This window comes from Lycorma delicatula, chromosome 4, assembly GCF_047948215.1.
Source record: "Lycorma delicatula isolate Av1 chromosome 4, ASM4794821v1, whole genome shotgun sequence".
In the NCBI taxonomy this organism is placed as follows: Eukaryota; Metazoa; Arthropoda; class Insecta; order Hemiptera; family Fulgoridae; genus Lycorma; species Lycorma delicatula.
In genome coordinates this window covers 39,155,990-39,183,155 of record NC_134458.1, presented here as the reverse complement: position 1 = coordinate 39,183,155, position 27,166 = coordinate 39,155,990, and the positions used below count along the sequence as shown (strand labels likewise).

The 27,166-nt window shown below is 32.6% G+C and overlaps 1 long non-coding RNA gene across 1 annotated transcript in view; it reads right to left on the bottom strand.

Moving 5' to 3' along the window:
• The window catches only part of LOC142322833 (uncharacterized), a 301,594-nt gene that overhangs the window by 226,089 nt on the left and 48,339 nt on the right, over positions 1-27,166 (bottom strand). The gene's annotated exons all lie outside the window — the stretch shown is intronic.

Below are 27,166 nucleotides of genomic sequence, written 5' to 3'. Positions count from 1 at the left end.
TAAAATTAATAAGTTATAATAATTAAATAAAAATAATCTACGCTTAGAAATTAAATAAATGAAATAATCTGTAAATTAATTGACAACGGACTGCTTCTACTGGGAGAGAGTCATGGAGGGAGCAGTGTGCAGCAGTCTGGCGCACCGGTCCGCTCTGCGCCACAATTTTATTGCTAAATATTAACTAATAATCCCTTTGTTTTATTTAATTTTTATAATTGTTTTTATTATTTACATGACTGCCCAAAAAGAGTGCAATGGTTTTAGGGTGTATGTAATGTATATATGTATGTTCCACTGTAACAGCTCAACGACCGAACCGATTTAGATCAATGACCCCGCGTTGGAATCCTTACATTACCGGAAGCTGTTTTGGAAGGTGCAATGGGGTGCTCTTATAATATCTTTGCAAACAATCGTCCGGTTTGCAAAATTCAAACGGGGTATTTGTTAGCAGGTTGAAGACTAACCTTTGCACCTATCATGCGCACTTTCGATCTACAGATCACGGTTATTCGGAAATGTTGTTATATCTTCGCAACTAGTCTTCCGATTTTCAAAATTGAAACGGGGTATTTGCTAGTGTAATACAAAATCACGATGGAACCTAACCAGAACAAAATGTTTGTCAGCAATGTTTTTTTGGCAGTCGTTTTTTTTAAATTTTTAATAATAATCTCTTGCTTGGTTTTACTTTTCCAGAGGACGTAAAACGATGATCCCATTTTACGTTCGGCCTTATTAAAGGCTTCACCGATGTCTCTCCTTGTTTCCCTAAAAAGAGAATTTATCAAATTTTTTTAACAAAATTCGGTCAAAGTAAGATTAAGGCCGCAGTTACCGATACGACGATCGGATATAACGATGTCCGATCGTCGATCATTTTTATAAAACGTAATATGAAGATAATGAAAGATGAGAAAAACACTATAACCGATAACCGTGTAGATATTTATTAATATACGAGCGGATAGTCCATCGGAGCCGCGTCCGTGGATCTCCGCGAGTCGCATTCCGATTCGACCTGCAAGAATTAGTTTTAAATTTCTGACACGCAGAAATTCATTAACGTGTATCGGCACCCCGAATTCACCTATGTACAAATGATATCAGAAATTACGTTGAGTTATGAAATAAACAACAAAGGAAAATAGGTCGGTCGATAAAATAAGTCGTTATGAAACGTCGATCGTGATCGAATTCGTCGCCAATGATATCGCGCGAGTATATTGTCATTAAGTGTAATCGTATTATCGATTCGTATACATTCGTTTGACTTGTTTAATTTAATTTTGTTATTTAATATATCTACTTTTTTTAAGAAAACCGAAAGAAATTGTTTTCCGATTCTGCCGCCTTGTTGTTTCCTTCGAGCATGTTTTTGCCTCTGAACTCTAAGCCTACGAATAAAATTTTTTTTCTTCCCGAGCCGGACATCCAATTAAGTATACTCAACTCGGGGACCTATCCTTTCCGGATCTTTTAATTGCCTGCCTCTAATCTCCAACGGAAGAACCAGGCCCGGCTATGCCGTTCCCAGCCCCCCGCCGGAGAGCTCGGTCTTTCCTTTTGCCGGCCTCAAACCGACGGCACAGGAGCCGAAGCCGCCAAAGCGTATCCGGGAACCCACACCGCCGGCCGGGTCTCGGTCTTTTCATTCATTCGCACCTAACGGACTCCAGGAGTCCCCGCTCCATCACGGGAACCCACACACCAGGGCATGTGAGCCCTCAGGAACGGGGCTCTCCGCCCAGCCCTACTATAAACTACACCCCTCCGTATCCCAGTCGTCTTGCCTCATCTTCTTTTATTCTGAGAACTGTTCTTGCAAATATTGCAAAATTGTTCCAGTTTCCGGACATAGCCAAGAGCCACTCCGAGAGCTGCTCCGGTCGGGAATGCATCAGTCCTGCATTTATACGATGTTCCTCCCATCGTCTGCACTCAAAAATAGTGTGTTCGGCATCGTCAACCGCATCGCAGTAACAACAGATTGGTGACTCTCTCCTGCCAAACCTATGCATGTATTGTTCAAACGCTCCATGTCTCGAAATGAGTTGCGTTGTGTGGTAATCTAATTCACCATGAGAGCGATCTAGCCAAGCATCCAGGTCCGGGATAATTCTTCTTCACCATGCGGCCACTGCTGAACCCGCCCATGCCACCTTCCATTGTTCTCGTATAATAGAACTGGCTACATCTTTGGCTACACCGGACGCCCTTAGTTTTCGTCCTTTAATCTGCAATTCTATCGGGGGCACCGAAGAAAGCACGACAGTGCATCATACGAAAACGTTCGGTATCCCGAAACTACGCCCAGAAGCGACTTCCTATGAGTGCTAGTTAATTATCTTCTGTTGCGCTGGACATTAACCGCATCCGCCCATACTGGGGCGGTGTACAACAGAAACGACGTTATCACCGAGGTGATAAGTCGCCTCTTCGACGCACGTGGACTTCCTTGTCCAGCAAAGAGACCTCGCATAGCACGGATTGTTGTTTCCACTCTGTCGCAGATCATGGCCACATGACTGGAGTATTTGAGGTGTTTATCCAGTAACACCCCTAGATATTTAGCCCTTTCCACCTCGACAATTGCCTCTCCTCTCAGGCGCAGATTTAATCTTCTGAGTATCCTCCTACCAGTATCCTCCAAGTATCCTCCAAGAATCCTCTTGGAAGAAGATACCTCCAAACTGTTGTTGACGAGCCATTCATTCACTATTTCTAAGGTAATATTCACCTTGTCCTCCACTTCATCTAAGGTACTGGCCTCCACTAGCAGCGAGATGTCGTCCGCGTATCCTACGATATTCACCCCCGGCGGGAATTGAAGTCGGAAAATTTCATCATAGAAGATGTTCCAAAGTAGGGGTCCGAGTACAGACCCCTGCGGGACTCCACCGAAGATCTGATGACTTACCACACCATCCACCGTATTAATTTCAGTCCGTCTCTCGGATAGATAGCTGGCTACTTGCGTCACTATGTACTCGCTTACATTTTTTCTTTGAAGTGCCCTCAATATAGCTGGCCAAGGTACCGAACCGAAAGCGTTCCTTATATCCAGGGGTATCATTAGCGGGATACGCCTGGTTCTCCAAGTCCCAGCCCTCACCGCAGCAGCCCATGAAACGACTTTGTTGATGGCTTTGTTGACCGCCCCCGCCTAAAGCCAAACTGATTCTCATGGAGGAGGTTGTTGTTTTCCAGCTCCTCAATTAGTCTATTAGCGATGAGCCTCTCCACGACTTTTCCCATATTATTAATGAAACTTATAGGGCGATATTCGACAGCCCCTGGAACTGACTGTTGTTTGGGCAAGAAAACAGTTCTTGGCGCTTTCCAGCAACTCCTTTTCCCCTTTTTATTCCTTTTTTAGGAGGATGGTAGTAAAGCTACATCCTCCTAGATTTTCTTGTGGGCGCTGTGTACCGAAGTAGTAAACCCACCGGTCAGAACAGCTCTTTCTGTGAATAATGATGATCACTATTCGATCGTTCTTCTGATGAACGGTGTATGGTGTCCTCGTACAACCGAATATTACCTCTGTTTCGGTGGGCTCCGAATATCGGTGTGCGGTAATATATATCGTCTTAGTAACAGAAGTCGATGGAAAAGCACTCCACGGTTTTCTTTATTTGGTTTTTGTGATAGTTCTTTTTGCTCTCAAGAACGGCTATGCCGTTTACAGAAGCGAAGGGTGGCGGCGTCAGAACGCTTGAAACACGTGTACTTTTTTACCTATTTATCAAAATACTGAAAAAAAATTATTTCAACGACCGATTTTTTTAAAATTAAATTTGTTCGAAAATCACCCTTTCGTTTCAAGGTGTACGTAAAAGTTTTTCATCTCGCTTGAGTTATTAAATTTTAAATACCCTATCTTTATTGTAGGACAATCGTTACAGTAATCGGCTACAACAATGCAAAATTCAATAGGTGAAAACCGATTACTGCCGGGGAAGAAAATATACATTACTATAGTCTGTCCGTTTCCGGGCGGGTCAGAACGCTGCCGCAGTCGTTTCCTAATTAAGTAAGATGAATTTTGTAGTAAATTATACAAGCATTATCCGTATCTATGTTTAATGAACGTATTCGTTATAGGAGACTTCAGGTTTGAAGCTACAGTGAGATTACTTGTTTTCTCTCTCTTCGTTAAAACACTATCTATTTAAGGTATTCAATAATTTAAGGATTTTTGCTTAAAAATAACTAGAACTATTTCATATTCTAATACCGTTTGGTAATTTTTTATTTATGAAAACATTAATTTAATATAAGTATTATGCGTTTATAAGTGTTATTAGAATATGTTAATATACGATAGTAATATTCGCGAGAGTTAAAATAATAGAACGTAAATCAAAATAGTTAAAATATCGATGATAATCCATACGCCGACTTTTAGTTAATCTAATTAATTTACTACAATCGTGGGCTTAAAGTCAAAATATTCTCTATCAAATGAATATTATACTTTTTCCTTCTCTTTTTTTTAACTTTCTTTTGTCGTTATACTTTGTATTTTTTTTAAATTTAATAAATGTAATAAAAAATATTTTACATATTTGTTGACCTCTACGACTTCCTTTACGTTCATCGATTGAAAGAAAATCTCGGGGATTTTATCGCCTAATATGTAAAGAAAGTCGACAAGTACAATAGAACTGTAAAAAAACCTTAATTCGATTAAAAAAAAAACTTAAAAAAAATATTAAAATTCCCTCGATAAATATATTTTTTAACTGCATCTTTAGGTAAATCCGATAGACATATTTTTCAAAAATATGACTGAAAATTTAAGCGATGAAATCATCGTTTTTGAAAGATTTAACCCGTCAGAATTTAGTATTATTATTATTTTTTAAACTCTCGCCATTCGGTCGAACAAAAGGGGTATTCTTTATCGGAATAGTTTTATGGATCGGACAGAAATTATTTTTTTTTACAGCTTTCTGAACGGGTTTTGAGATTTATCGGCGATCGAGGAAGTGAACAATCGTTTATTAACAAAATATTAGAATAGCATAAATATTTTATTCGCAATAATTTTTGGCATATGCCGAAGATGTAGTTGAAAATATTTATGCGAGGTAGTACTGGAAATATACTTATTTTGTTGCGGTGCAAATATACATTAATACGATTAAAAAAACACGATACGATGGAAAAAAAAATATCCACCTCTGTCCAACGAGACAACAGAACTAAGATGGGTCTAAAAGAAGATATTCGTCTATTTATTTAAAATATATTTTAATTTTTTCTCTTACAAAAATAATTTTAGTTTGGGTTTTTAAATAATAATAATAATGCAAGTTTTCTTTTTATTAAAATTAAAATATCACCTTGGATCGTTATTTTATGTATTTTATCTTCTCTTACTTCATTAATATTATTTCGTGTATTAATTCCACTATTTTGTTGTCTTAATTAAATGTGTACTGTGTGACGCATTTAAATTCGGAGTTTTAAGTTTTAACGCGATTTCTTTCGATCCGTTCTGGCAAACCCCTGAGAGTTCTATTTTCCATTAGGGACTAGCATACCTACCCGTTCTTAACTCGGTCTATTTAATAAAGATATACCGATCGAAACAAAATAATTAACTATTTAATGCGCTTTACTTTCAATGAAGCACCCCTCCCTAATTTTTAAGCGTTAAACGCCGATGAAAATCATTTCCAGTCGGTAAACAGATAATAAAATTAATAAGGTTATGACTTCGTTAAATAACCATATATTACGACTCTACGACTAGATTAAGGATAATTATTACGTGTATTTGAGCCGAAATTATTTTTATTGAGCTCTAGTTAACACTAACAAATGATGACGGTGGACTAGAATAAACCGAATCGAAATAAATCAGTGGTTAATGAAAAAACTATTTGTTTTTACATTTATTCTTCTTCTACGTTACTTCTGTTATGTATTTACTAGGATTTTGATGAGTTGATAAACGGCAAGGGTTTATACCGTGACGTCCAACCGTAATAATATTATTTTTTATTATTCGGAACGTACGGGTTTCGATCGATTAAAACAAACGAGCAAATATTTCATCGAAATCGAATCGCGACTTTGCGGAAAGAAATAAGATTTTTATTCGTTCTAAAATTAATATTAGGCCTATACTTTTTTGAGGATTTCTATTTTTCTGAACATCGATCCGGTCGGTGTTTATTCTTAGTTCGATCGTGTAAACTATTCCTTTGAAATTCTCTCTAACCGGCAAAATACAGTCCAGATTTATAGCGAAGTTTTATGCGACGCCCTACACCGGTTAATTATCCGTACAACATTTTCTACTATTTTAAACGTTTATCGAGATCGATTAACGAACGCGTCGATAAATTCACGCGCCCCCGTATACCGTATTCGCTTGATAGGTTATCCTACGATATATTCGTTTTGGAAGTCCAGTTAGCTACCGAGTTAATTTCTGCACGTGTCAAACGTAAAAATTTATTAAGAATTAAACACGGAACTAATCTTTAAGAGAAATACGAAATGATTGTACAGTTATTATAATAATATTTGGCTGTAGTCGATCAGCTCTTTTGAGTTATACGAAGTATAGTGTAAAATACCATCGCGCGGGAGACAAACTATGACGACTTTATACTATAACGGAGAACGGAACTCGGCTATCGCGAAAAGTAGACTTTTATTTTATTCTAACCTAAAACGATTAAAAAATGATTATCACAAAATACCAGAATTTTTAATAAAAAATAAAATATCTCTTGCCAGAAATTCACTGTTTAGTTACTAAAACACTACTTAGTTCAGTTAATGGGCTTAACTAAATCTACAGCTAATGGGCAAAATCTACCCGACTATGTTTAATTAAAACCTAGATTTAAGTCATAAGTATGAGTTATACTTATAAAAATATAGGATCGGATTCGGACTAATAAATATTACTTTAAGAAAGTACGGTTCAAAAAATGCTCAGAATTGGGTGTGATCGACTCTAAATGCAAATTTTTAATTGATGCCTTCCCTCCCGATCCCTCGAAGAAATACCCTATAGATAAACCTTCGCGAGAACTGAATAATTAAACCGACTCAAAATAAATTCTCGTAAATAATAAATTACGATAATAATAATTCCGTTCTGTAATAATACATTATATCTTCTTAAGGCGGCTTTAAAACGATTTGAAATTTAAGATCTAGAATGTTTCTTCTGTTATCTCTGCTTATCTGTCAGTATACATAATAATTAAACGACTCGTATTACACGTCACAGGGCAAATACATTATTTGTAAATCGAATCAAAATAACTTACAAAAGAATTGAATTTTTTGGGAAATGTTCTGCCTTTCTTAAAATACAATGCTAAATATTTATCTTAAAACTTAAAGTAGTAACATCCCATAATTTATCCCAGAAAAAAACTCAAATTACTGTTTTAATGAATTAACAAAAGGTGGGGTCGAATTAAAACTGCTGTCAATATTACGGTCGCTTGCTCAGTATCCATTTTCTATCTACCTTTCTCTTCGTTTGGGTAACACCCGACGTACCGTATAATCTCGTGTATTTATTTCTGATGCGATCTTCTCAATCGGTTTCACAGCGCGACAGTATCCTCCGGTATCGTCATCGGTAGATTGTTGTGACCTATCGTCCAGATCAGGGCCGATGTCACAAAATGTTCTATTCTCTGGTGTCGTCAAAAACCGTTTTGTTCGTCGACCTACGTTCCGCATCTTCCAATATTACTGGCTTACAGAGCCATGAATTTCTCTTCTCTTTTTGCACTGCGCAGGACTAGACCTGTAAAATCTAGAACTCAGAATGTAAACTTTCATCGGTCCGTTTCTAATTACGGCAATGTCGCCGTTTCCGCTAAATTTATTTTTATTTGCCAGATTAATAAAATATCCCGTCGCTTCTTTATAAACTTAATTCTTCTTTCTGCCGTCACAAGTTCATTTCTTTCCTTCGATCGGCTGTCACTGTTAACCATCAAGCCGTAATCTTCAGCCAGAAGAATGTTTCGTATTTCATCCTTTTGTTTGACGATTAGAAAATATTTTGCTATTGTCGGTAAGTTAGAAAGATTTGATAAATTAGGCTAATTAAAATAAATTATATGTCTTAAGTCTCAATTAAAATTACATTTTGAGAAAAAATAATTGAATTAGCTTACGAAATACTAGTAAATTTACACCATCCACCCGCGCGTGTGTGTGTGTGCGCACACACACACACACACATACACACATATTGATTCATACAGAAATTTCTTTTGAATAATGTACTCATATCTTTACTTAAAGTTATTAAAATGCTAATTACATTTTTAAACTAATGCTAAAGTATACTAAAAATATAAAAAAAGGCTATTTTAAAGAGAAAAAGATTTTCTTTTTTAAGATTTTCAATATTTATTTGCTCCCGTGAAATTTTCAATAATCGTTTGAAATTTTTCTCTCTAATATTGGTGGTATAATGTTTTTTTTTTTTTTGAAGTGATCCTACAATTGATCGGTTCGATGCTGTTTTTCAATCCTTTCTGTTAACGTTTTCTGTGCTAATCTTTGAATCTCAAATGTTTACTACATTTTAAATCCTCCAATGTTATAACCATTGCAACCTTTCTCTTCCCCTATAGTTTTTGATTCTACACGTGCTCCTCTCACGCCAAATCAGCTGAACCTAGATGTTCTATCACACGGCCTACAGTCGTAATTCGTAAGATTCTGCTACAATTTTCTTTTTAAGAAGGCTTCGTTTAGAATGTTATCGATTTATATAATTTTCAACACTCTTCGAAGGCCTCTATTGTTTTTCTTTAGGTTTTTCTATCGTACACGTTCCACAACCGCAGGGCTAAATACGCTAAACAAATATTTTCAAGGATTTCTTAGTAGGCCGTAAATTCATATTAGTAGACTTCTTTTTTAGATGAAAATTTTTCTTGCTTATGCCAATAATTTTTAATTTTACTATCTAAATAACAGAATTTCCCGCTTCTGCTACATGTGATCCCTGGTGTGTGTGTGTGTGTGTGTGTAAATATATATGTGCGTTTTTAGAGAGGGTTAAAATTTATTTTTCCAGCAAAATATTTTTTTAGATCACTCGTTTTCAGTCTCTTAATAATCAGCTTTAAATAAATTATAAAGTAATGTATTTTGTTTAATAATGTTAAAATGTAATAATGAAAAAGAGTTTGCGTGATCCGCGTATGATACCGCTGTTAAAGAACAGGATTACACTTACTTCGCAATAGTTGATGTATTTTAGTATATTTAACGGTTTTAATACCTTAATTAGTACTCGGATATTCTAATTCTAGAAATAGTTTACTACTATAAAACCCCAAAAATATTAATTAAATGTTTAAATATTATTGGATTCCAGTCGGAATCGAGTCGGAGGGAAGTAAGATGAAATAAACGTAAAGTTAGAAATGTTTTTAACTCGAATAAATTTAAATTAAAGAGATCAGATTTTATATACATATATATTTCTATTACAGAAAAGCTCATAGAATAAGAGCGGAATAAAAAACCGGTTTTATATTTTATTTCACCCTTATTTTTTAAACCGGATTTGTAACACCCTACCGGAAATTAGAGAAAAATCGACTACTATTATTTTATTATTATTGTTGTTGTTGATGTTATTATTATTAATATTATTATTATTATTTACCCTCTACATCAACCGACTTGTGGATTTTAACGCCAACTACTTTTTTTCATACTGTTCCCACACAAAAACCTAAAAATGAAAAAAATACATATACAGCAACTTTTCCCCATAATAGTCGTTTTATTCCTTATACGGGGTATTAATTATATCATATAAAAAATCTTTGATGTAAATTTTCTCGCACAGAAGGGGAATAATGATTAAAAGAAAACGTCGTTTGAAAACGGTGAGCTAAAATACCGCTTTTACTAGCTACTTAATACTATTTAAAATTATCGAAAATTAATATTTTCTGAAGTTAGGCGGTCGATTATTCACTGTTTAATTGCAGATCGGCTTAGTTTATCGGATATTATTTACTACTTAACCCGGCGGTCTGAACTGTAGACGCGATAATTTTAGTAAATATACGATTGAAAATATTTATTCAAATAAAAAATAATATTTTCGATGTATTCCCTTCTTAGCAAAAGAAGAAAAACATTATTCCCGAATCGTTGAAAATTTGAATCGTTTAGGAGAAGATACGCACTTATTTTTTATACCCCTTGTAGCGTCAGAAGATACATCAAAATGTGTCAAAACGACACTTACGATACGTCGACTAAACTTCAAACTCACTTTAAAGTGTTGTCAAGAAGATTAACCGAGGGCGTTAATAAAAATAATAAGTATAAATAGTTAACGTCGACTTCTTTTCTTTTTGAAAATACAAACCTAAGATAGTTTGCTGCTGCATTGTTAAAATTTACGTGACAGAACGCAAGGAATAAGACGTGCTTTAGTCTTCATAAAAAGAAAATAATAAACAAACTGCATCATCTCCTATGTCGAAATTTAGAGCAATAATCCAATTAAACGAAAATAATTATACATTGTTTATTTACATTAGAATTAAAATTTTAAGCTATCCTTAAAAGAAAATCTTCAAAGTAGTTGATTTTTTTGATATTTGGGCAGAAAAAACATTAAAATTTTATAGAAATTATAGAATTTTTTTTTCTGGAAAGATCTGTCTACGGAATTTTGCAGGACAGGGGTCGTATCCTGCATATTATGCAAAATTAATAGCTTTTGTCGTTTAGATTATTAACTGTTTAAATTATAAACGGTTCGTTAACGCGAGATTACAAAATTTGAAATTTTACAATTTTAGCTGATATTATGATGCCCTATAAATTGAAGTAATTTTTTAGCTAACTTGGTAAAAATTGTCTGCAGATACAAAAAAAAAACGTACAAAAATATATGTATTTCACTACGTACAGAGGTAAAAACATCATTTCATTGTTTTTGAGATATTTAGTTTTTTAATTTAGAATTTTTAGAAATATAGAAAAACACTTATTTAAACATATTTTCTTTACTCATTTTTTTCAGGCGCTAAAAATTCTGCTGACAAAGTGTTTTACGTAAGAATGTACTTGTTTAATTTTTTTTTAAATCGTAGGAATCTTTTTTAAGAAATTAATCTGTGAATTTTACAAAATACTGATCTTTTCTACTACCTGGCAAAAGTAGCGGCTTTAATCCGTTGAGAGTATTAAGTTTTTACTAAAAATGTTGGTATTTTTAGATCGAATAGACACACCGCATCGATTTAGATTTTTACGAAGAAAATAGTTGTTATCTATATAATATGATATTTATGAACGTTAAATTATTTTCTTTAAATAATAAAGTACATTATATTACATTTTTCTTTGAGCATCTATAGCTATAAAAAGTATCTTCTCACTTCCCGATTTGTTACTCGATTTAACTTATTTATTTAACAACGAAGAAATTGCTCGTAGAAATGAAGGTAATAAATCATTATGTAATCGTCATTGGAGTGATGAGAATCCACGGGGCGCATCAGAACGTAGTTTCCAACGTGAATTCGATATTAGGTATTTGTACAGCAATAATACCAAATATTACTGCGACAAAATTATTGGAAATTTCATGCAAAAATTACAGGCGTTTACTTTTTTATGAACGCTTTACGGGAAAAGTATACGTAAATTTGATGCAAACTACACCTAACGTACCACCTCTTTTAAGTTTTCTCCTACAATAAGACGGCGAATTATTTTCGAACAAGATGGGCTTTCTCCACATTTTTGTTAAGAGGCTTGAAATCGCTTAAATACAAGTTATACGGTAGACCGATTATTTGGCCTCCGAGGTCAACCGACCGAATGCAATCGGATTAAACATGCGGGGGTAATATAAAACTTCAGTATACGAACAAAACGTTAATATGTTCAGAATTTATAACGCCGCTGAAGTTACACGAAAAAACTCTGACGAAGTACATGACCCATCCAAAGTATTTCAGATCGAGCGGGGAGTTGCGTTCTGCATACACTGTCCGAGAACATTTTGAACATTTATATAATTATAAATGTTTAATCCTTCTTCGTTTTGTTTCTTATTTTTTCATATATTTTGAATAACCGATTTTTTTTCTATTACTTTTTTCAAGATCACAACTACTTTTATTTCTGTTTAAAATTATTGCAATTTTCTGCTATATTTTCTTTTAAATAAATTTAATTTTTTAAACTTTAGCTCGGTTTGATTTTACTTCGCAACCGATTTTTTTCAAAATTAATTTCTCTAGAAATATTTAACTAAATTTTATTTCTTAATTGTGAATTTAAAAAAATTGCCAAAAGATTACATCGGGTTTTAAATTTTACATTTTTTTAGCTTTACTACAGTTTGTATGAAAAATGCTGGAGAAGTTCTGGGACGGATTTTTTTTCTAGCAAAAACATATGAATCATCAATTTTGCATTATAATTTGTGTTCTAAGTATTACAGTATGTTTCATTTTACCGTTGGAGCAATTATCAAGGTGATAATTTTTCGTTATTTTCATTAACACCGCCTACCCTGAAATTATTTGTTTCTTCGCGACATTCTGTAGGTAAATACTAAAGAAAAATCTAGTGGAACTATCGTTAATTCGGTCGTTATTTATCAGTTATGAGTAATTTTTCTCGTTAGTTAATGCGTTTTAAAACGTAATTTATCGTTTCTTAAAAATGTAAGATCAAACGTTTTCGTCCAGGTATTTCTTTTCGCCGTGACCGACCTTTTTTTTAGATTTATTCTAACTTTTTTTCAACCGACTTTTATAACTAAAATTTTCACGGAAATCTTATTTATAAAATTTTGTATTCGTGAAAAGCTTCTTTTTAAAGCCGATCTAATAAATAATCTTTTTTTTAAATCCCGCGGTCTCTTTAAAATTTTCCCTGTCGAATAAAAACAGAACTAAGTAGTACGTTCCTATAAGTGTAAACTTACGAGGCGAGTCTGTCACGGAGTCAGAGGGGAAAATCACAGAAGGGATCGCTTCGGTCTCGTGGACTAAGTTTACGGCGGGGGAATGCTCCTGGTTAGAATCAACCGTCAACTTCGCCTGTATCTCATCATATTTCAAAAAAATTAACTTTAATTAGTCGTTTAATGATACAATCGTTACGGTTAGCTTAAAACCCTATCCGAAGTAAATTAGAAAGTCTAGGTTAAGTAATTATTAATAAAATGATACACGCGTTACGTTTTCACGTTTTCTGTGTAATACATTATACTTTTTCTATATATATATATATATATATATATTTATTTATTTCCACTCGGTGGAATTCATTGTATAAATCTTCGCATCATCATCGTACACCGAATCAGTTACAAACTCATCTTAACACGTAAAACCATTTTTGTACTTACCAACGTTTTTGTAATAATATTTAATGACTTATATTCATTCAGATCATAAAAAATGATGATGCGTTTTATTTTATGCGCGCGTGTGAGTGTAAGGGTCTATAAGTAGTTTACATTAAGATATCGAGAAAGTATCGAAAGATTCGTCCTTCGGAAAGAAGAGAAGAACTGTCGATTTCAAGAAAAACAGTTCCCCAGAGACGATAGTGTGAAAGGTAATAGCTGTCGGTCGACTCTCTGCGAATCGATTTATATAAACAAAATTATTTTAAGCTTATCGAAAGATAGGTCGTGTTCAAATCATTGCAAGTTAGTTTTAAGGACATAGAAAAAGATTTCCGAATACATCTTCAAATTATAAGTAAAATAAACGCCAAGAAACGTAAGAAATTTAAAAGATCGTTTTTCTCCTAGTTTATTTTATGCGAAAGAAAAAACTTTTTACCTTCGCCTAATTCAAAATATTTAAATGTTATTTCTATTTCATCGTAATTAAAACAAAAATTCTTAAAATTCTGTAAAATGATAATATGTTTATAGTAAAATCGAACGGCCTACTGAACGTTTTCACACCTGAGAACAACTTTTAAAAAATAATAAAAAGCGTTCTTTATATATCGTAATAACGCTGAATCTCAAAACTGAATTTCTTTAAAACGACTTCAATAAAAATTATACGCGTTTAAATTGTATAGAATAAGAGTCTGAATCTTTGTACTTCTTCACCCTTATAGGCAAGTTTTTGAAAGAATTCTTGTTAATAAAAAACGGTATAACTATTTTAAGGCCAAAGCGATTCGCATTATCACCTATCATTTTTTAAATATTGTTCGAAGGAAATCGATGCAAAGTCTAGATTTTACATTTGGTTACGTGTAAAAACAAACACAAACAAGTGGGGGTTTCCTGCAGTTTTTGCAAGAAGGTTCTTTTTTTTGCTGATTACAAGATAATAATCCTCTTCACTTACCTGATATAGGGGTACGGATAAAAAAGAATAAAGTTTATAGAAAATAAAATAATGGTAAGTATTAAAAAAACGTGGAACCAGATTATAAAGAAAATATTAAAATCACACTAACACGAGCGAAAAGAATTTTCGCTTAGAACAAAATTGTACTGTATCAGATCATGTTTGTGTTATAATCGCGAATAATAGAGAATTTTTTTACTTATGACATGTAATGTCGTACGGTAACAAAACACATGAACATAAGATGGAAAAAAAGTTCAAAATTTTGAAACGTGGTGTTACGAAATATAATTAAGCGGATTCATAAAATATGAAATTAATAAATTTTAAAACCGTTCGGAAAAGATAAGCGTTTGTTATACGGTCTTGCATAAAGAGCAATAGAGTTGTTCGGCAAAATATAGAGGTGATCGGGTTTAATTAGTTAATACTAGAAGGATATGTAAACCTGTAAGGAGTATGAAAGAAGTCGGTTAGAATACTTGAAGCAGGAAATTAACGCTGCTGGAAACAAAACGTACCTTTAAATGAAAAGATTCATGAAACGAAATGTAGGGCGATTACGTGTAAACAATAAAAAAATGAGATAAACCGAAGGAGAATATTCGCTTATTACTCATAGATCGATTATTATTACCGTTTTATAAATAATTATGATCAATAAACAAAAAAATTTAACATCAATAATATTGTAAATATTGTATTTTTGAACTTATTGTTACTATTTTATCTAATATTATTTAAAAAAACTTCCAAAAGGAGAATTTGCTTTTGTTTGAAATATGAATGGCACTTTAGTGTTGATAAAACGCGTCGTCAGCATTATTTTCGCGTAGAATCAACGTGTAACGGTGGTGCATATTTAAAATAAAGGTTCTTTTCATTTTGCTACTGGAAGGTTTTAACATTATCCTTGTAATGATGAAAAATAAAATGTTCTTTGTAGTTTTATTTTATATGTGCTTCATGACATTAATAAATTCAGTCGTATATCATCGTCATAACTAAGCTATCGTTCTTCTAGCGCCTGAGGAGTTGATTTCTAAAGAAACCTACTCCTTTCCTTATTCTAGAATATTATAATTTCTTTTTTCGATATCATATTCTTATAAGATATTTGAACAATTATTTTATATAAAAAAATGACTGTATGTGTGTGTGTGTGTGTGTGTGTGTGTGTGTGCATGGGTGGGTGCGCATATATATATATATATATATATATATATATGTGTGTGTGTGTGTGTGTGTGTGTGTGTGTGTGTGTGTGTGTGCGTGTGTGTGTGCGTGTGTGTGTGCGTGTGTAAATGATTATATATTATTTTTGTTTAAATAAACAGATACGTAATTACAAGCTACCTATAAAAAATTAACGTACTTTGTTACAAGTGTGTGTAAAATTTACAAAGTACTAATTTTTAAACAATATTCCATTTAATAGCCTACATTTTGAATTATAAATATATATATCTGTACATGCATTAATGCATGTATTTTATAAATTAATTTCTTAAATTGATACTTTTTAAAATTTTAAATAAATAATGTAATTCAAACACAAATTTTCAAATTATCCTTATTAGTAGGCTATTGATTAATAAATTTAAAAAAGTAGAAATAATCCGGCAAATTTTACAGATTATAATTATATTTTATTTTAATACTAAATGTTAAACTAATTTAATCTTTTTGCGATTATAAATATTTTTTAACTTTTTATCGATAAAATATTTCCAGGATTTTTTTTATACCGTGTGTAAAATAAAAAATAAACAACCGTTTGCATAATGTAATATTTAAACATGTGTTAATTTACGAAAAGCGTTCTATACAGCCTACTATTTTCTCAGAACTGAGTTATTGATACTTGCATCGGTAGAACTTATTAACGATTTCTTAAAAATTTATATGGCTCAATAAAAGGCCACATTATGTATTAAAGATTAAAAATGTGTAATTAAAAATCGGTAGAGAATTATTAAATCATTTAATAATTATACAAAAATTATAGCGTAACATAATTCTTTTATTTAAAAAAAAAATCGGTTCAATTAATACTAATCGGATGTATTATGGATGGTTTAATTTCATACATTTAAAATATTAAAATTTGAATATAAAAAGGTTACTTAGTGAGAACAATAAAGTTTAATGAGGATTTATTACGCGGTATAAATAAATAAACATAGCGATTTTAATTAACCAGTAATTAGGACGTATAAACATGTAATAATTAAAATTAACTTAAGGGTTAAATTGCATTAATAAATTAGGCTCTATTTTCTTCTTCTTTTTTTTAATCGTCATATTATTAACTTTTAATAAATTTCTTTCGTATATTTGTTTCTAAAATAAAGAAAGAAAACTAGAAAAGAAAATTGTACGATCTTTTGTTTATTATGCACAGTTTCAATTTCACTTCAATGAGGTTATGTATCACTTGTTACTCGTACGCTGTCGACGATACTAGAAGCATATAGAAGAAGTTAACATATTACAAAATTCTGAATATATTTTTAATATTAATTCACAAATTTTATAGTACAGCATTTTAATTATTTTCGATGATTCTCTTTGTTAAAAAATATTTTCTTAAAAAAAATATTATTCATCAGGATACAATTACAGTCGTCGATAGAAATGTATTTAAATATTGTAATTATAAAGCGATAGATAATCGTAATAAAATCAGGGCGATAAAGTAGGAAAGAAATTTAAAAATAATTACCTATTTATTAGGAGGCGAATTCTTTAACACTCAATAAAGATGTTGAATTCAAATACTTTGCAACAACACTGTATGATTTCTTCACTAATAACAATGATAAATAAGAAAACCACAACAAAATGCCGAAACGTTTCACTTAAAAACACTTTAATCATAATTCTTACACTTAATTTAAACAAAGAAATGAATTGCGAATAAAAAAATGAGCTGCTTTTTAAGGCAAATAGCACGACGCATCGCGTTCGGTGCGGTATTTCAAAAGAAGTGTGTGCATGTGTGTATAAGCTTTATACTTTTACATATATTAAGTGTACAGTAACGGCCGAGTTGAAAGAACGACTCCGACTGGTGACCACGATTCAAACGACTAACAGCGTGGACTACCGACAACACTGATGGGGGGTTTTCGAAAAGAAGGAGGGATACAAAGAATGTGATAAAAAGTGAGCGCGCCAGAAAAGCTGAAAAAATTACGACGCTATAACAGCGCGGCCCTGGCGGAATCGTCGGCAACTAACTCGTTCCATCATCACTCATACCACCCGTTTTTACTCGTGTGTACGCACACATGCACAATGTATGTGTACGCACTAAAATATCAATGCACCGTAACGTTAAGCCGATCTGTCCGATGTTATCCCCTTGCATCAGATGCAATTTTTACTTTGTTCGGTAATATCTACCCTTTTAATTTCGTTTGCTAATGATTTTTTTTAAATAAGTTCTATTGGCGATATCTCCTTTATCCGACGATTGTTATTGTTCTTGTATGTTAATTACTAAGTTATCGTTATTTATTACGCGTGAACAAACTGTACATCATATAATTCAGTAATAAAGTACCGAATAAAAAATGTTACTATATTTTTAATTCGCTATCGTAGGTCTAAAATGTAATTTTTTTTATTAAATACTACCTTAAGTGTATTTAAAAGTTTTACTAAAATCGCATAGTACGACGCGAGTTAAAAACACATATTACGACAGAATTTTTTTTTACTAGATTTAAAAAGTAGTCGCAAATAGTATGTGATAATTTGTAATAACGATATTACAAATAAAATGATTATCTATTTATTTTAGACTGCTAATCTAAAACTGAAAATCAGTGAGAGAGATTGAAAAATGAAGTTCCTATACTATTAAGCGAACTTTTGTTTAAATCGTACTAAATCTAATACAGAACGCAACAGTCGGATTATCTATAAAATTAAATAATGTCTCTTCATCGTGAAAGAAGTGGGAAACAAAACTATGATTTCTAGAAAGATTTTCAAAATCGAACCGGTATATTCATGTTCTACTATCAATTAACTATTTATTACACGAAAGAAATTTCCATCATTCTGCAACGCTTTAGATTTTTTTGAAATTTTACCTTTTTGTTGATTTGTTATTTAAAGATTTTTGTCGCTTTAATTTTAAATATTTATTTATTTTCTAATTTAATTACTTTTATTAAACCGTTTTTGAAACTGTTAAATAGGCTTTCAGTTCACATTATACCCGTACTTTCGTTAATCGAATAGATACAAAATAGAATTTTTAACAGTACTATAATGGGTTAATGTGTAGTCTGACGGCGCAAGAAAAAGAATTGCAAGTTTGCAAAGTAAAAGAGAAAGTTTTGTTAATAATCGATATTTATATAAGATCCCGATGTCCGTATGTTTGTTTATACCGATGTCAGCTTAAAACTCGAGAACAGTTTAGCCGATCCGAATGTTTGTTCTTCCGACATATTTATTAAACCCGAAGGATGCACGTTTACGAATAAATTTATCTATGTAAACATTAATAAGTGCGCGGTAAGGATCAAACCGAGAGCGTATACTCTTTCACAGCGTAATTCTTTGAGCGGTGATTTCTCAAGTCGCAGGCTAAATAACTTTATGCGAGAGATAGTTTCAGCAAATAACATTAAGAAAATAAACTAGATCTCATTACGGTATATCTCGTTTGTCGAAATCAGATCGACAGTTCTAGATCTATCGGCATTTTACTAGACGCTTTTTACAAACTCGTTTCATAATTTTCGTAGTCGGACGAAAACATCATTTTTGTAACGAAATAGTAATAATATACCGATATAAAAAAAAGTATATTTTTACGAAAAAACGTTTCGGATGAGTTACATAAAAAGTTATTTTAATATAAACCGACACTAAGAAAATTTTGGCCGTAAGTTTTTGAAAAAACTTTAAGGGTGATTCGCATAAGTAGACTGCTGACGTAATTTTTCGTGGGTAGTTCTAACAATTATTTTTAGATATAAGTCGTGTCTATAAATCGCTGAAATCAGTTTTTTATTTTAATTCGAGCCCGTTTCATGTCACCCCATTTTTTTTGTCAATTTTTGTGATCGGGAACGAATAGAAAAACCTATACACCCTAAATGAGAAAAATTCTTTGCTTTTTTTTTTTTGAAAAGCTTCTATGTTCTTTGTTTTTATTTAGTTTTCCTACGGTTTTTAACAAAACGTAGCGGTTTACCCGATCAAAATCCTAGTGACGTCTATTATTCATTAAAATGGAATATTTACACTTTTTACCAAAGAACGTACTTTGGTTTTCATAAGATGCTTTTGTGCCGCTCTCGACCGGACTCCACAAAATGTTTACAACGAACTCTTAATGAAAATCAGAAATATTATCGTCTGTAAAACGTAACCCCTACCGTAAACGCTATAGATAACGCACTCATCGCTAAGTTTATAAGATGTACCGCTACTTCTAGTTTGCGAATGTTTTTCGAGCAAAATCTTAAAAAAATCGCAATTAATCTCGAACTTTCGCGTTCAAAATTCTGTGTAAATGTCGTCTTCACAAAACATGAAAGCATAAGCCCAAAAACTAAAGAAATAAAGATGTAAAAACACATAATCGTTAACGCTAAAGCTCTTTTAAAACAATTTTGGGAATGTAAAAATAAGATATTAGAAATTCTAGATGAAACCGAATTTAGAGATGGAAAGAACGTTTAAACAAAGTGATCCGTGAGTCATGCGATGATATATATATATATATATATATATATAAAGTTCATACTGAACCAGGGGGGTGGGTTGCAATACGAACTGCAATGTTACCTTTAGCGGGGGGCTAAAGGTAACACTTGAATTGGAACTACTTTTTCCTAAATAAAAAATCTTATATTAAAAAAATAGAAAACTATCGTCTAAATCTGAATTGAATTTTGCAATTATAGATTGAGATTTTTTTTTATCTCCGTCGTTTAGTTATCGTTCGAGTAGAAAGAAATATTTTTTTAGAGATATTTTGGGAATTTTAAAATTTACCCGATAGATATATTTTTATTTCTGCAAATCGTTTAACGGTTTATTCTTTACCTACGCTTATATAACTATTGCTGATCGTAACTAACTCTTGTACGTGTTTATAAATTCCGAATAACTTTGAAACTATTAAAAAATATCAATAACCGAAACAGCGAACTCGTGTATACGCTTACATAAATATGGAAAGATTCACTATTTTTTTTATCTGCTGCAATAATTCTTTTTTCAAAATTTTCCATTACCTGTGTATTTACCTAGGCTAAAAATATTAATCGATACATCGGATTATATATTCACAATAATCTACGAAACAGTGTCGGCAATAGTATGTTTAATACTGGAATCGAGGTTTTCAAAAAATTTTTTTTTACGGTGAAAGTGTTTTAAAAATATTTAAAAAATTAGATTTCAGATAAAGGTAATCTACTGGTATTGTAGGCTACTTGATGTCAAACTGCAGTATTTACCTTTCCGAATTACGTCTTCTAATGACATCGATTTTTAAAAAAAATTGAACTATTACAATTATTTTGAAAATAATAAATGTAAAAGAAGGATCAAAATCACAAAGCGATACGCTATATCGTATTAATTTAGAGCAGTGTTTAAATATTTTTACAAAAGCTAGTTCGTAGATAAATAAAAAATATTACGGCACTGAAACGGTTTATCGCAAAATGGTGCTCACCAATCTGGTGGTCACAAATCTGCAAGGACTCTGGTGAACACTTGGTAAAAAAATTGCTATTTTTAAGAAGTTTTATATAAAAGCCGAAAAGGGTACAGTCGTTCCACCGTTTTTAATCATGACTACCGTTTTAATTGCTTGGATAACAAGAAATGAAACGTCCTTGTAATCTAACAGAAAAATCATGCATAAAAAGCTAATTTTAGTCCTCATATTAATTTTAGAAGACAGGCTGATAAATAATAAATTCCATTAAGTAGGGTTCGTAGATATTGCGTAGGTATGTTATGATGTAGAACGATATAAAATGTTTAATATTCTAAGGAAGATCTGGTCGTATATAAAGGAACAATAGTTACGTACAAGCTGAGTTAGAACCGGTTGGTTATAAGAGTAAACAATAACATGTAATAAGAGAAATGTTGAGTTGCGATTCATTATTTCAAAATTTGAAAGCGAAATTAAAATCTAAGGAGGATGAATAAAGATAAGATTCGTTGATGACGTATTGTTCTGGCGGAAACAAAAAAAAAAAGGGTTAGAAGAAATAATACATGGTACAGATACATTGCCGGGAGAGAAATTTAATTTGAAAATAAATTGAAATCGAACGAACGATCAGGAATTAAGCATTAACGAAGTGAAACACAAATTCTAGTTTTTTGCTTAGAAGAAAAATCAACCGGTATTACAGATGAAGATGCGCATCAAAGTCATTTTGATGATAATCTTCAGTACAAGCAAGGAAAGTTTTTATGCAAAAAGAAATCTACCGGTATCTAAAATAGATCTAGCGATTAATAAGAAAACCTTAATGTTTCTGCGGAGGGTAGCGACATATAGCAGATAGTGCTCGATAGAAAAACCAGGAGGGAAAGGTATAGGGGCTTTTGAAACAAGGTGTAAAACCTGGTGGAGTTGAAAATCACCGCAGAGGACGGCTCGGAATGAAACGTTCTACTAAAAAAGATTAGATCGGTGGGCCGTACGTTAAGATGTTCGGGTCGAGTCAGTTAGAAGATAGAGGATCTGCGGAAAGTAGGAAGACTAAAGCGACATTAAAATACATAAAACAGATAATTATAAAAAAGAGAGTAAAAAATAATCTTGAGATTAAAAGATTAACACGGAATAAAAAGTACCTGAAAAATAGAAACCGGTCGAACGGCTGGTAATAAAAGATACATTTAGCGATATTATTTAAACACTACTCCCCGAAAACGTAGTTATGTAGCGAATAAGTTACAAATTATTCGTTAATAACCCGAATTTTGAACATCCATCAAAACACTTGAGAAGTGTTACGATCGGCTATCTCGAAGGTAGAAGGGGGCAAACCGTTCTCGTATTTCTTCACCCCTGATGATCTCAATTTAGAGTAGGTAAAAACCTGACGTCGAAAGCGAGCTCAGAAAACCTAATCTACACCTCAAAAGATTTTTTTGTATAGCCTAAATTATTTAATTCTGGGTTACTTTTAGGCGTGTTATGAAAAAACGTTCTGAATATTTTTAAATACAAAAGCTATACCGTTCAACAAGTCTTATAGGGTCAACGCTCTTCCAAATAAATTTCACTTCTACATCGGTATAAAATAAAGGAAAAATTTTTAGATGATATTTTGATAAGATCGACACGTATACAGGCAGAAAAGGATATCGCTTAGGCAACAGTACGCTCGGTATGAAGATACGAGTATTTTTTCAACGTCTACGCGTCGACCGTCTGTTTGTTTTATATAGGCACCGGTGTACCCTACCGTCATCAAGCATTTTTTTTTAATTAATAAAGGAATCTAGATGTATTCTGTCAGTCGTAGTACGAGACCGGAGTATTATGTTTAACGATCGATCTGTTGATTATATTCTACGCATCCGTTATCCGATGGACAGATCGGTAATTATTCCTACCGCGCACCGTAGGCATAAAGGTTGTCATCTAAATACAGCTGCATGTAATGCGACCTGCATCGGTGAAGGTGCCCGGTATAGTCGCCTACAATGCGATGTGATTTGCGTACCGACTGTCTGTTCGTCGGGAAAATAAGTCTACTTGAATCGAGCAGGTACAGTACTGTACCTATGACGGGTTTTATTTACTCGTCGCATTCGATTACAAGCAGTTTGTCATAGTACAATGTACTTTACGATATAGAATGAGTCGGGTCAAAAGTTCAGTTACATTTGGTACGCGGTAGGTAACCTCATTATTCTTTGTACGATATATGTAAAACTACATGAAAAATTCACTTATTCTGGACCGCAATCGATTATCAGATAACCGACTGTTTCAGAAGCGAAAACAAAGTACTGCCTCACAGTTAAGAAATTTTATCGAATAAAGAGATGATGCCAGTTTTACACGGCTCTGCATGTTCGCTTTAAGAACCTATCGATACGTACTGCTAATTAAAATTATAACGGTAATGTTTATCGACGATTAAATTTTACATTCTTTTTTTCATAAATATAAAAGTTATTTTAAAAACAAAGACATTGAATCCGAACGGTCGCATTCCTCTTTAAACAAGTTTGTGTGGACGCGTGGCTCGCCTCATCATCAGCAATAAATATGCATAACCGCAATCGATAAGTTAGAATAAAAGAAAAATATATACAGCAATCTAACATAACTTCTTTAAAGATAAAAAAAATCTTTTATTTTCAGAAACAAAAATAAACAAAAAAATGACTATTTTAAGGATAAACAAAAAAGTACATTTTCCTAATATACATAACATAGGCTATATAAAATAATTAATAAATCCGATTACAGTAAAACAATTCAATTACCATTTAATTTCGCTTTATCTTAAACTATCTTAATTTTTTATACGAAAATAAAAATCAGTCAGCCCGTTGTATGAAATATCGGAACCTCTTTTTGAACCGTCCATACGCCGGTATACCAGAAATATCTGAAGAAACCTATTAAAAGAGAAGTTCCCTAAAATAAGTTTAATAATGTTAAATACCAAACCTTTTTTTAAATATATTATGGCCGGTCTACCAGTTAAAGTTCTAGCAGATAAAGAAATATCTCGGTGTCTATACAGGCACAATATTTTCTGAATAGCTTTTCTTTATCTTTTACGGAGAAGGCGTATGGTATGTCATCTTAGGAATTTTGGAGTACAATTTTTAGGTAATGAAAAGAAATTTATTGAAATTTTACGCTCGACAAAACTTAATTATACTTATAAAATTCACGTTAAGAATAGTCTTATTTTGCTTCGTTTTACTTGTTATGAAAAAAACCGTTAAAAAAACGAAGCGTTTAAATAGAACGAGGATTTCAAGTTTTTCGTATTCGAATGAATTTTTATTTTTTTTTACGAAATTAAACGTTAAGAAAATATTCGTAAATAAAATTTAACGTTTTATTAAAATCAGTAAACCTTACGACACGCGTGTTCGGACCAAAATATAGGATAAAGAAAAATAATCCCTCGGCCTATTTTCGTCGACGTCAAAACACTGGATTAAATTACCGATCGGTCGCCGCCGATCCACACCCAGTCACCACGGCTCTCGGCTAAATGTCGGAGCGAAATATGAAGAAGTAGTTTTTGTGAAACCCACCGAATGTAAAACGGTATTTTATTTTAAAACCGAACAAATATTCACGTCCGGGTTATGAGTTTTATTTACAACCGCCTCGATAAAAAGCTTACTTAATCTTTCAGTCGTATCGATCGGATACTCATATCTTTTGCTCCGGTTCCAAGAATGACGATCGATTATTTACTGTTACAAACGATTCAGTAATTTACGGGTTAGCGGACATTTTCTTATAATGTCGTTTGAATTTTACTTTTTTCTTTTTTTTAATGTTGGGTTCTTAAAAAACAAATACGAAGTAACTCGCATCAGTACATATCTTATTACTCAAGGTGCAACATTTTCCCTTCCGTTCTTTTCTACTTATCGTTTTTATTCGACAAGAAAATCGGAACGGACATCTATTATATGTTTTCCTGGATCTTTATTGTACATCTAACTAAAATAAAATAAATAAAAAATTCTCCCAAAAAATATGTATTAGGAAAGCAATAGAAGTAAAACGATCCCTTAAATTTTAACAACGGTTGTTTCTCCGTTTGAAGAAACTCCTCAAGTAGTATCAGAGTAAACACGGAAAAATAATTAAAGAAAATTATCCACTTTTTCGTTGTATAATAATGCGACAACTCTATCGACATTTAAGGGAACGGGTTTATTTTTCAGTCTGCTTTCGAACTGAACAGAATATTAAACGATTTAAAAAATTAATAAACTTTTATCAGAAGATAGAAAACGGAAGAATATTAAATTTGATTTTGACGGAATGGAAGACACTATATAAAGTAGCACTTGATGTACGAAACTAAGATTCCCTATCGACTAACCGAACAAAAATAATTGTACGAAGAGCAGATAAAATAGGTGAAAAAAGCGATCGGTTTACTGAATAATCGCTCGATTTAATTATTTTTATAAAAATTAACATAGTAGAACCAACATTAACCGTTTATAACAGACTGGAATATAGAAAGCTAAATCAATACTTTACCAAACCTTTACTATCCGTGAAGCTAAAACATTTAAAAATTAGGCTGACACAGTATACTGGTATACGGTATACGAGTAGCTTAGTTTACAATTAAGCTACATACTGTAGCGGTTTACAGTATATCATCAACGAAACGTATTAAGATGCGAGAGTCCGCTTTCGACAAAAGACCCCGTACTTTTCCCTTCTTAGTAATACCTTATTTTCTTCATCGAACGTGTATTTATTTTTCTTTCGTCCGCACCTACGTATGCTTCTGTCAGTGCCGTTTACGAGGAACAGATTTCTTCTAACCTGGTCGGTGAAAGAATAAAACCGTTCAGCACTACATTTATGAAGCGAATCCGTATCGCAAGATACGCTAAAAAAAAAATTCGGCCGATAACAAGCGGATCGGTTTCATTACTTTTTGGATCGGCCTTCGAGTATACCAAAAAGTTGCGAAAATTAATTATATAAAATTACTGATGACTGAGATCACACGATTTTAAAATTAATTCAAGAACATGTTCGCCGGAGCGCTCGGTTTAACTTTGTGAAAGAATTTTGAAAAGTTCACAATCGGTCGTTGTCGATCGTTCGACGGCGATAATAATATCTTGCATTTCTTCTCGTTTCTAAATTTTTTTTATGTACGTTTCCATACGTATTTTTATTCGTAACTGTTACTTTATTACGCGATAGACCGTTCCTGTCTACCTTTTGAAATTAATCGTACACAATATGTTATCACGAAGACATGGAATTCACTGAACTTATGGACCTTTGGTCCAAGAACACAGTTTTATGTACCTCTGGACGTGTAGAATTATAATCTACGAACTAATATTGTCTTTAGTTTTTCCAAGCGCACACAATAAAGAATCTCACCTTTAAATTAATTTTAAAAGACTGTTATTTGTTTCTGTAGATTATCAAGTAATAAATTACGGAATATCGCCTTTTATGTACCGTACTACAAAGCCGTTTGACAGCAGACTATCAAAAATTAGTTAGCTTAGTTCTCGGATAAACAACTGTAACGGTAAAAACTACAAGAGTTTATTCCAAAGGACTACATACGGTTAAACAAGCCCGCATCAAAATGTCACATGCACACAAACAAACACACACACACACACACACACACACACACACACACACACACACACACACACACACACACACACACACACACACACACACACACACACACACACACACACACAATCACTATTTTATTCTTTACGTGTAAAGTTTATTTTTACTTAAAAAAATTGCAATTTATAATTTAAAAGTTACGGTTTATAAAAATTTTACACCGAGCAGTATTATTTAGATATTAGAAGGGTAATCTTCAGGCGGAGATATATTTTAATTGACCCGAACAGTGATTGTTTCCGATAACGTGAGTGAAGTAGATCAGAAGTGTGGGGGTCCAATTATTCTGAGAAATAGTAAGTAGTTAGCTCAGGTAGAGGGGTATTACCATATACAATTACCGAAACGCCGATCGTGTAGCGATCCTATTCGGTCGGCGATGCGC